General features: G+C 40.5%; 1 protein-coding gene across 1 annotated transcript in view; it reads right to left on the reverse strand.

Moving 5' to 3' along the window:
- The window catches only part of TOM1L1 (target of myb1 like 1 membrane trafficking protein), a 49,439-nt gene that overhangs the window by 20,267 nt on the left and 20,151 nt on the right, over positions 1-9,021 (reverse strand). The gene's annotated exons all lie outside the window — the stretch shown is intronic.

The raw sequence follows: 9,021 nt of genomic DNA on the forward strand, positions 1-9,021 counted from the left end.
TGATTCTAACCTCCTCAAACCTATGTTTTTCTTATAAGAATCAGAGGCATCTACAGCAGACTTACTAATTCATAATTTCTGGAGCTGTGGACATGGGAATCTACATTTTTTAAAACAAGCATCCCAAAGTGTTTCTTATATACACTGACATTTGAAAACTGCTGCCTCACAACTAACTTCCTTCAAGGCAAACCCTCCAATAGACCTGAGGTGCATATAACAGATATTAATATTTCTTCAATCTCATCTTGGATAGAAATTGTCCATGTAACATCAACTAAAAACACAGAGGTAGTTCCCTTTTTAACATGAAAGTAGCAGAACTTGCTTGAAGGCTACATGATTATCTGATCTTTTCCCCCTCAAGAAAGAAAGTCCTGCTGAAAAATTTATGCTTCATGAAACCATTTCAAATCTCAAACAATCTATTATAAGATTCCTGATAGGAAATCTCTAAATAAATAAATCAAACTATTCCTAACTGGCATTTAGATTCAGAGGTAAAAGCCACTAACTACCTCAAAAAAATCATAACAAAAATATCTAAAAGACAAAATGAAATAAAAAGAAAAAAAAATGATGCGGACAGATTGATGATAGACTCTAAGTTTATATGCCTGCAATGTATAGCCAGAAAAACTGTCCTATTTGCCAATGACATGGTCACTATGAGCAATAGTATAGTGCAGGGGTTACCAAAGTTTTCTTAAAGCTCCAGATATTAACTATTTTCTTTGTGGGTCACCACGTTTCTGTTGCCACTACTCACTCTGCCACAGTAGTGTGAAAACAATTCTAGAAAAGATATAAGCAAATGGGTATGTCCATGTTCTAATAAAACAACAGGTGGCAGGCTAGATTGGGTCACTTATAGCCCCCTGGTATAATGCAAAGAGAAAAGATTTTGGACTCAATAGGTCAAAGGCAATTCTCATATACATACCTGCTGTGGGACTTAGGTAAATAAGGCTAAAATTTAGACTTATTATTTTTTCTTGTATAATACAACAATAATAACTATCTTGTAGGGTTGTTGTAGGAATAGAAAATGGTTTAGTTGAAATCCCAGAGTGTCTGGGAAACAGAGGGACAGTTGGTATTCAATAAATGTATTATGGATGCTTGACAAGGTTTCACTAGAAGTTCAGCTAGATAACGAATACAATCCTATATGACTTGGGACCCAGTATACAAAGGAAGAAACTAAGAATGACATTTAATATAATTGCCTTGATGAATTAGAACTTTTATTTTGTTCTTGCTTTAAAGAGTTACAGAAATTGTTCCTCTTATTGCTCACTGGCAGCCTTGCTAGAGCAATGTCAAGATCAAGGGAATACAATGGCTGTTAGATGCCTACGACAAAAATGTAGAAATTAATTTGAAATGAATTTGCAGCCAACATCAATAGCTCCCCGGTCATATGAAGACACTCCCTTTGCCCTTTCGAGAGACAGATGGAATAGAAACATGAAAGGAACACCACATCTCTCAAAAGGTTTGCAAAGCAGAATGTGAAAAACCTCTTCAAAAGCCAACCCACTCTGATCTTTGCAATTGATGTCTGTCTCAAAGGAGGGTCGAGCCACCTGGAAGCAGCATAGATCAAGCACCATGGACAAAAAGGATGGGTCAGAGTTCCCTACAGTAGGTACCTGCAGGGCTGTGGATATGGAGAGCGAGGAGAAGCACAAAACACAGAGCAACAGTTGCTGGTTCATATGTCCATCATGGAGCCCTTGGAATTGCCTCCTTTTATACCATAGAAAAGGAAGTTAAAGTGAATTTAACAATCAATGCAAAGTCTTGAGAGCAACACAAAAAGGAACTCATTAAGAGCTTCCTTTTCTGACATCCAGATGGCTCCTACTCCTCACAGAGCACTCAGAAATTAAGGAAGAAGATTCCTCTACACTTTCTACTCTAACTATACTCATCTCATACTCAACGACGCAAGGCAACTCAATAAAAAGAAACATAAAAATGCTTGAACATCTCCCTTGAAGGAGCAAAAACAGGAAGACATGTGTTTGCTTGAAAGTGTCTCTGAAAATAATATCTGTATGGAAATATCCCTGTTATCCGTCCACATAGCATATTTCCTTTATCCCCGTACTCCCCACCCAGTCTACAAGAGACCCAAGAAGATCTCTATCTGCTCAAAATAAAAACTCCCTTCCACTCCCTCTAAAACCAAACATTTTCTCAGCTTAACTTGCTTGTATGATCTCTTTTTCTTTATCCAGGCCTCAGCTAAATGACAGATTGTCAACATAATCCTCAAGAAGATCCTTAACTTATTAGAACCCTTCAGACTCTTTCCCAACTAAGCACTGCCTACATTTTATTTCTCTAATGCCTTTGTCTTTAGAAACTCTTTTGTCCTAAGTCATTATTCTTTAACAAAGAGCATCAGTCTGTTCAATTCAACAGACACTTATCAGTCAGTGTGTAAAACATGTACTCTACATATGCATATTTGTATGAAGTACCGTGATGGATTTAAAAGTATAAGACATGGTTACTGTCTTCAAATTGCTTCCCATCTAGCTTGAGATCTAATACATGCCCACAAGAAAAGATAATAGGTTAGCCATCTATACTAGAAAGTCAGTCCTATAATCAAAAGGAGAAAAAAGTTGGTCTAGTGGACAGAACATAAATTCAGAAGAATGGGGTTCTCACTCAACCTCCATCACTTGCCACTGTATGGGCAAATCAATCCCTTTCTGAATATGCAGACTCATCTGCAAAGAAAGGGAGACAGACTCAGTGACGTTGACTGTCCCTTCTACTCTTAATACCTTACATGTTTCCACATGGTAAAGACAATGAGTGGTCAGAGAGGATAACTTTTTTTTTTTTAACTCTCAGGGGTTTTTTTTCCTCAATTGGTGACAAATTATTCTCAAAAGATCAAATTTTAAATTTTTAAAAATTCTTTAAATTTCTCTGTTAAGTTAGAGTAAGGCTTTCTCTAGTTGTGTTTTCTTTTTTGAGTCAGAGTCTCACTCTGTTGCCCAGGTTGGAGTGCACTGACATGCTCATGGTTACCGCAGCCTTGACCTGCTGTGCTCAGGCGAGTCTTATACCTCAGCCTTCCATGTTGCTGGAACTACAGGCGTGCATCACCACACCTGACTAATTTCTTTTATTTATGATAGAGATAAGGTCTCGTCATGTTCCCCAGGCTGGTCTTGAACCCGTGGGCTCAGGCAATCCTCTTGCCTCCACATACCAAAGCACTGGAATTAAAGGCGTGAGCCACCGCGCCACACCTAGTTATATTTTCAAAACTTAAGCTAACTTTATCCTGCAGATTAAAACTTTCTCTTCTTTCCTTGTCCAGTAGATTGAAGCTTGGCAAAAGAATTAGAAAGATTAAAGTGGGAGGTGCCAGGAAAAGTTAGCTACTCAAGATAAGAGGAAGGTGGTCCAAAGCCGAGGGCATAATGCCAAGAAAGCAAATGCAGGAACATATGTTGCAACTCTTCATTTCTATGGCCAGAGCAGACACCTTTAACTCATCAAAACACTCATTAGGTGGGATGCTGCCTCAGAATCATCACATTCCACTCTGACAAACTAAAGGAAATCCAGTCTCCACCTCTAATAAAGATCAAAGTTCACAAGCTACCAGTGGTGGAAAAAAGGTGTCTGCCATACAAAACAGTGTTACTGCCTAAGAATCTAACCAAAAGCTGGAGCCTCGTTTATTAGTACTTCAGAATGTAATTGTACAACATGGCTTGGAGGAACAGAGAGGGAACTCCAAAAATAATATGCTGGATTTCAGATGGAAGTAAACAGAGAAGGAACAGGGTCCAAATTAACAAAATAGTCACTAGAAGGTAAGCACAAACAGATAAAACAGGAAGAGGTTCCAAGTAGATATGCTGCTTTTAACGTACATAGTATGATAAGACTGTGGTCACTGGTAAAGTAAACATGGAAGAAGAGCCAAGATATTTTTGAAGTGGAGGCTTTTCCTATGTGCTGGACATTCTGTTCTCCAGATCCACAGTCTGCACTTTCTGCCCTTCTCTGTGCCCAGAGGCTCAGCTTATAGAAACACATTACAGGTCCCTGCCTTCTTGCTTCTGACAGTGTTCAGCCAACAAGCATGTTGGCAGGAAACAGGAGGAAGCAGGGAAAATGAGCTCTAGACATTCATTCCCTCCATTCCTTCCACCAAGGGCACCGCTGCACTCATGACTGGCCCCTCCACATTACTCTTTCCCCCTGGGTTCTGGCAAAAGTTCCCTCTTCTTATCTATTTATACCTAGGTATATTAGTTAAAGCTCGGGGTAGCAATCTAGCCCTTGAGGTTTCCTTAACTCTACAATATCTTACTAAATAAACAGTACCTTGATTAAATTTTCTTCAAATTACCCAAACTATGTCATCTTATTGATTAATATACTCCACAAGCCATGAAGACAGCCAGGTGTGATAGCTCATGCCTATAATCCCAGCACTTTGGGAGGTAGAGACAAGAGGATTGCCTGAGCCCAGGGGTTTGAGACCAGCCTGGGCAACTTGGTGAGATCTTGTCTCTACAATAAATCAAACAAAAAATTAGCTGGGCATGGTAGCACATGCCTGTAGTTCTAGCTACTTGGAAAGTTGAAGCGAAAGGATCACCTGACCCCAGCAGGTTGAGGCTGCAGTGGCCATGAGTGTGCGCCATTGCACTCCAGCCTGGGTGACAGACACTCCAACTCAACAAAACAAACCAAAAACAGACATGAAAACACTTCTTGAGAATCATTAAAACTGAATGATACTAACTTAGGCACAAACAAATCAAGGGAAGAAAATAGCTTCCAGAAGCTTCCATATATTTAGAACACCCAGTATATGATAAAGAAGCATTTGAAACCATTGGAAAAGGTATGAATTGTTGGTAAATGTTATATGAATAAACAATAATATAACTGAAAAAATAAAGGAAGGTAAACTCTCTAGCTCATACCAAGGATAATTATTTGAACTTAAAACCATATAAAATCTAGAAGAAAAAAAATCTATTACTGCATTAAGCCTGCTTTTATTGAGAGACTACACTGCCTCAGGCACTGATCTAGGAGCCAGAGCCTGAGCAGTGAAGAAGACAAGTCTTGTAGAGTTTCCATTCTAGGGGGCAAAGACAGCTGACAACTGTGCAAGAAAAGTATCAGACACTGAGTGCCAGAGAGATAATGAAATGGTGATGTGACAGGAAGGTGGCTGACTTTAGACTGAGGAGTCAAAGAAGACCTTGAGGGGGGGTAACACACTGAGATCAAAATGACAAGAAAAAGCTGGCTATTTGAAGACAGAGGAAGCATGTGAGTCAGGGATGAAATAGCTTCCCAGCAAGAATGAGCTCAGTGTGCTCACAGAACAGGAAAGGGGTGGGTGTGCATGTGTCATGGAAGGAGAGGGAGGCAAGGGATGATCAGGAAGGGCTCTGTGGCTGGAGTAAAGGGGCTAGGTTTTATTCCAAGTATAATGGAAAGCCACTGGTGGGTTTCAAGCAAGAAACAACATGATTAGTTTACCTTTTAAAAAGCTGCTCAATATAGTCCTTAGGGAAATGCAAATCATAACCAGAATGATATGCCAATTCACAACCTACTAGATGGCTAATTTTGATTTTTTATTGGAGTCTCATTCTGTCACCCAGGCTGGAGAGTGCAGTGGCATGCTCATGGCCACTACAGCCTTGACCTGCTGGTTCAGGTGATCCTTCTGCCTCAGCCATCCAAGTAGCTGGAACCACAGCCATGTGCCACCATGCCCAACTAATTTTTTGATTTATTGCAGAGATGAAGTCTCACCCTGTTGCCCAGACTGATCTCGAACTCGTGGGCTCAATCAGTCCTCTTGCCTCCGCCCTGCCAAAGTGCTGGAATTACAGGCATGAGCCACCATACCCAGCTCAATGGCTATTAAAAAGAAAAAAAAAGAACTTGCCTTCATTCACCTAGAACCCACCGTTCACCATGTACCCAGTATCCAGCAAGATGTGACACATACTGACAAATGGGCTGTGGGCAGAGCAATGGTGGCCAGGCTGGGGCTGCTGCTCCTGGCATAGCTCCTACCCACATGGATTTATTCAAACTAAACAATGGTTGTAACACTTTCAAGTAACTCCTCTCAGGGTAACTTGGCTGTCCCAAATCTAGCTAATACCACCAACACAGAGGTTGGCAGTGCCCTGCAGTCAATAGCCAGTCTCTTCATTGTCTCACTCTTCTGCTTCTCTCCTGTTAAGAGACTCACGCCAAGAAACATCTATACTTCCCCATCTTCCAAATCCAATTCAAATGGCGTCTAGAAGTCCAATGTGGCAAAGAAAAAACAGGTCTTCATCGAATCTACTAATTCCACATCTTCTTTTGTTGACACAGAAAATGTTGAGAACCTCAAATTTGATTGGTTGGAAGAACATGTAAAAGGTTTTACTAGATGTTGGATGCCAATGTTAAATCTGCTGGGGTTTCATATACAAGTTGAAGAGAGGCGACACCCAAAATTAGTTAAGACATGAGTTCCTTGAATGCAGCTTAAGAAATATGGACACTTGAAACTACCTCCAAAATAAGAAGCCAGGCTCGGTGGCTCAGCCTGTAATACCGTGCCTTTGGGAGGCTGAGGTGAGTGGATAGCCTGAGCCCACGGGTTCGAGATCCACCTCAGCAACTTGGCGAGACCTCATTTCTACAATAAATCAAAAATTAACCGGGCATGGTAGCGCACGCCTGTAGTTCCAGCTACTTGGAAGGCTGAGGCAGAAGGATCGCCGGAGCCTAGCAGGTCGAGGCTTGTGGCGGCCGGGAGCGGTCCACTCCAGCCTGGGCAACAGAGTGAGACTCCAACTCAAAAAAAAAAAAAAAAGAAAATAAGAATAGATTTTATCTTGTCTAGAAGTAAAGGATGTGATAAGGAATGGAAAACAAAACCAAAACACAACAGAAAATAACAAGTGTTGGTGAGGAAGTGGAAAAATTGGACCTCTAGTACCGTGTATTGCTGGCAGGGTTATAAAATGGTGCAGTCACTATGCAAAACACTTAGACAATTTCTCAAGATGTTAAACATAAAGCTAATATATGACCCAGCAATTCTGCTCCTAGGTTGATAGTCAGAAGAAGTGAAAACAGATATTTAAACAAAAACTAATACATGAACGCCCACAGCAGCATTATTTACAATAGCCAAAAGATAGGAAAAAGACTCAAACGTCTACTAACTAATCATTACATAAAATATGGTATATCCATATACTGGAATATTAGTAGGTTATAAAAGGAATGAAATTTTGATACATGCTGCAACATGGGTGAATCCTACAGTAAGTGAAAGAAGCCTGGCACAAAAGGTCACAAATTGTATGATTCCATTTATATAAAATGTCCAGAATAGGTAAACTGATAGAGACTAGAGACAGAAGGCAGATTGTTGGTTACCTGGAACTGGTGAAAGTTCCTACTGGGTATAGGGTTTCCTTTGGAGATTATGAAAATGTTTTGGGGCCATGCGCAATGGCTCTCGCCTGTAATCCCAGCACTTTGGGAGGCCAAGGTGAGAGGATTGCCTGAGGCCAGGGTTAAAGACCAGTCTGGGCAACACCTTATCTCTACAATAAATAAAAAAATTAGCTGGACATGATGGCTCGTGCCTGTAGTTCCAGTTACTTGGAAGGTTAAGGTGGAAGGATCGCCTGAGTCCAGCAGGTCAAAGCTGTGGTGGCAGTGAGTGTGCCACTGCACTCCAGCCTAGGTGACAGAGGGAGACCCCAATTCAAAAAAAAGAAAGAAAGAAAATATTTTGGGACTCAACAGAGAAACTACTGTAGCTACACTGTAAATGTACATAAATGTCACTGAATTGTACACTTTAAAATGATTACTTTTCTGTTATGTGAATTTACCCTCAATTGAAAAAAAAAAAGTTCTATATAGTTTTTGTAGCTTTGAACAGCACTGTATTGCATATCATGAAAACCTTCCTGATAACAAAATATCTAATAATGCTGGGTAAGATATAAAACCTACTTTAACAGGCATGCCTAAACTTTCAAAAAGAAAGCATGAGAATTCCTCAGAGGCTGGAAACCCAATAGGATCCAAAGGCACAAGAGGCAATAAAAGCACAAGGGCTCACAAGGCACCCATCTGCCAATCTCTAATCACTTCAAGTTTTCAGCAGAAACAAAGGACAAAGCCCAGGGCCTGGATAAGACGGGGAGAGGGACCAAAAATTCTCCATGTGAAGTGGGGACCCCTACATGGTTACTCCCTATATATGTCAGCAAATCAGAAAAAAAAAACTTCAGCCACACAAAAAGAGATGGCAAGAAAATGATGTGTCAGCCTTGACTTTTAATGAAGAGAGGAAAAAAAAATTCGTATTTTTCTTGAAAATTCTAACAGCCTTAGTACATCCTCGTTTCTAGGGATGAGGCTGCCTGCCTTCAAAGTTTAAAAACTCTAGTGAGTGCTGGTTATTTTTCTCCTAACTGCATAGGTTCTGAGATTATTTTGGAAACCACCAGCTATTTGGAAATCAGTCCTTTTTTTCTGGCCTTAACAGTCACACTGGAGGTCCCTTGCTCAGACAGCAGAGGACAGACACAGCGTTTTAATCACCCTGTGAGTGCCAGAGGCCCAAGCAATCTTATGCTAATAGGAGCTGCTTCTGAGGAAAGTCACTTTGGAAGGGTCTCTTTCCCTCAGGCAGGGCAGTAGGTTCCTCAAATGATCTGATCCCACCTGCTTTATCAGGCACTGAGTATTTTCACCCTTCAGGTCACCTAACGGTCAATCTAGCCTTTCCTGTAATCCTTGGGCTTACTTTTATTTTCATTATTCTTTCAGTTCCATGGTATCTGGGGAAAGGGGGACATAAACTAATTATTTTAGCATGCTAAAAATGTGGTTTTTAGTTGGTTTCAGGAGAAAAATGTCTGTTTTACAACTGACAGTCGATTTTAGGTACTTTTTTTTAATCACTTTTTTTTTTTTTTTGAG

This window comes from Carlito syrichta, unplaced genomic scaffold, assembly GCF_000164805.1.
Source record: "Carlito syrichta isolate Samal-C Ts95f unplaced genomic scaffold, Tarsius_syrichta-2.0.1 Scaffold316465, whole genome shotgun sequence".
NCBI lineage: Eukaryota > Metazoa > Chordata > Mammalia > Primates > Tarsiidae > Carlito > Carlito syrichta.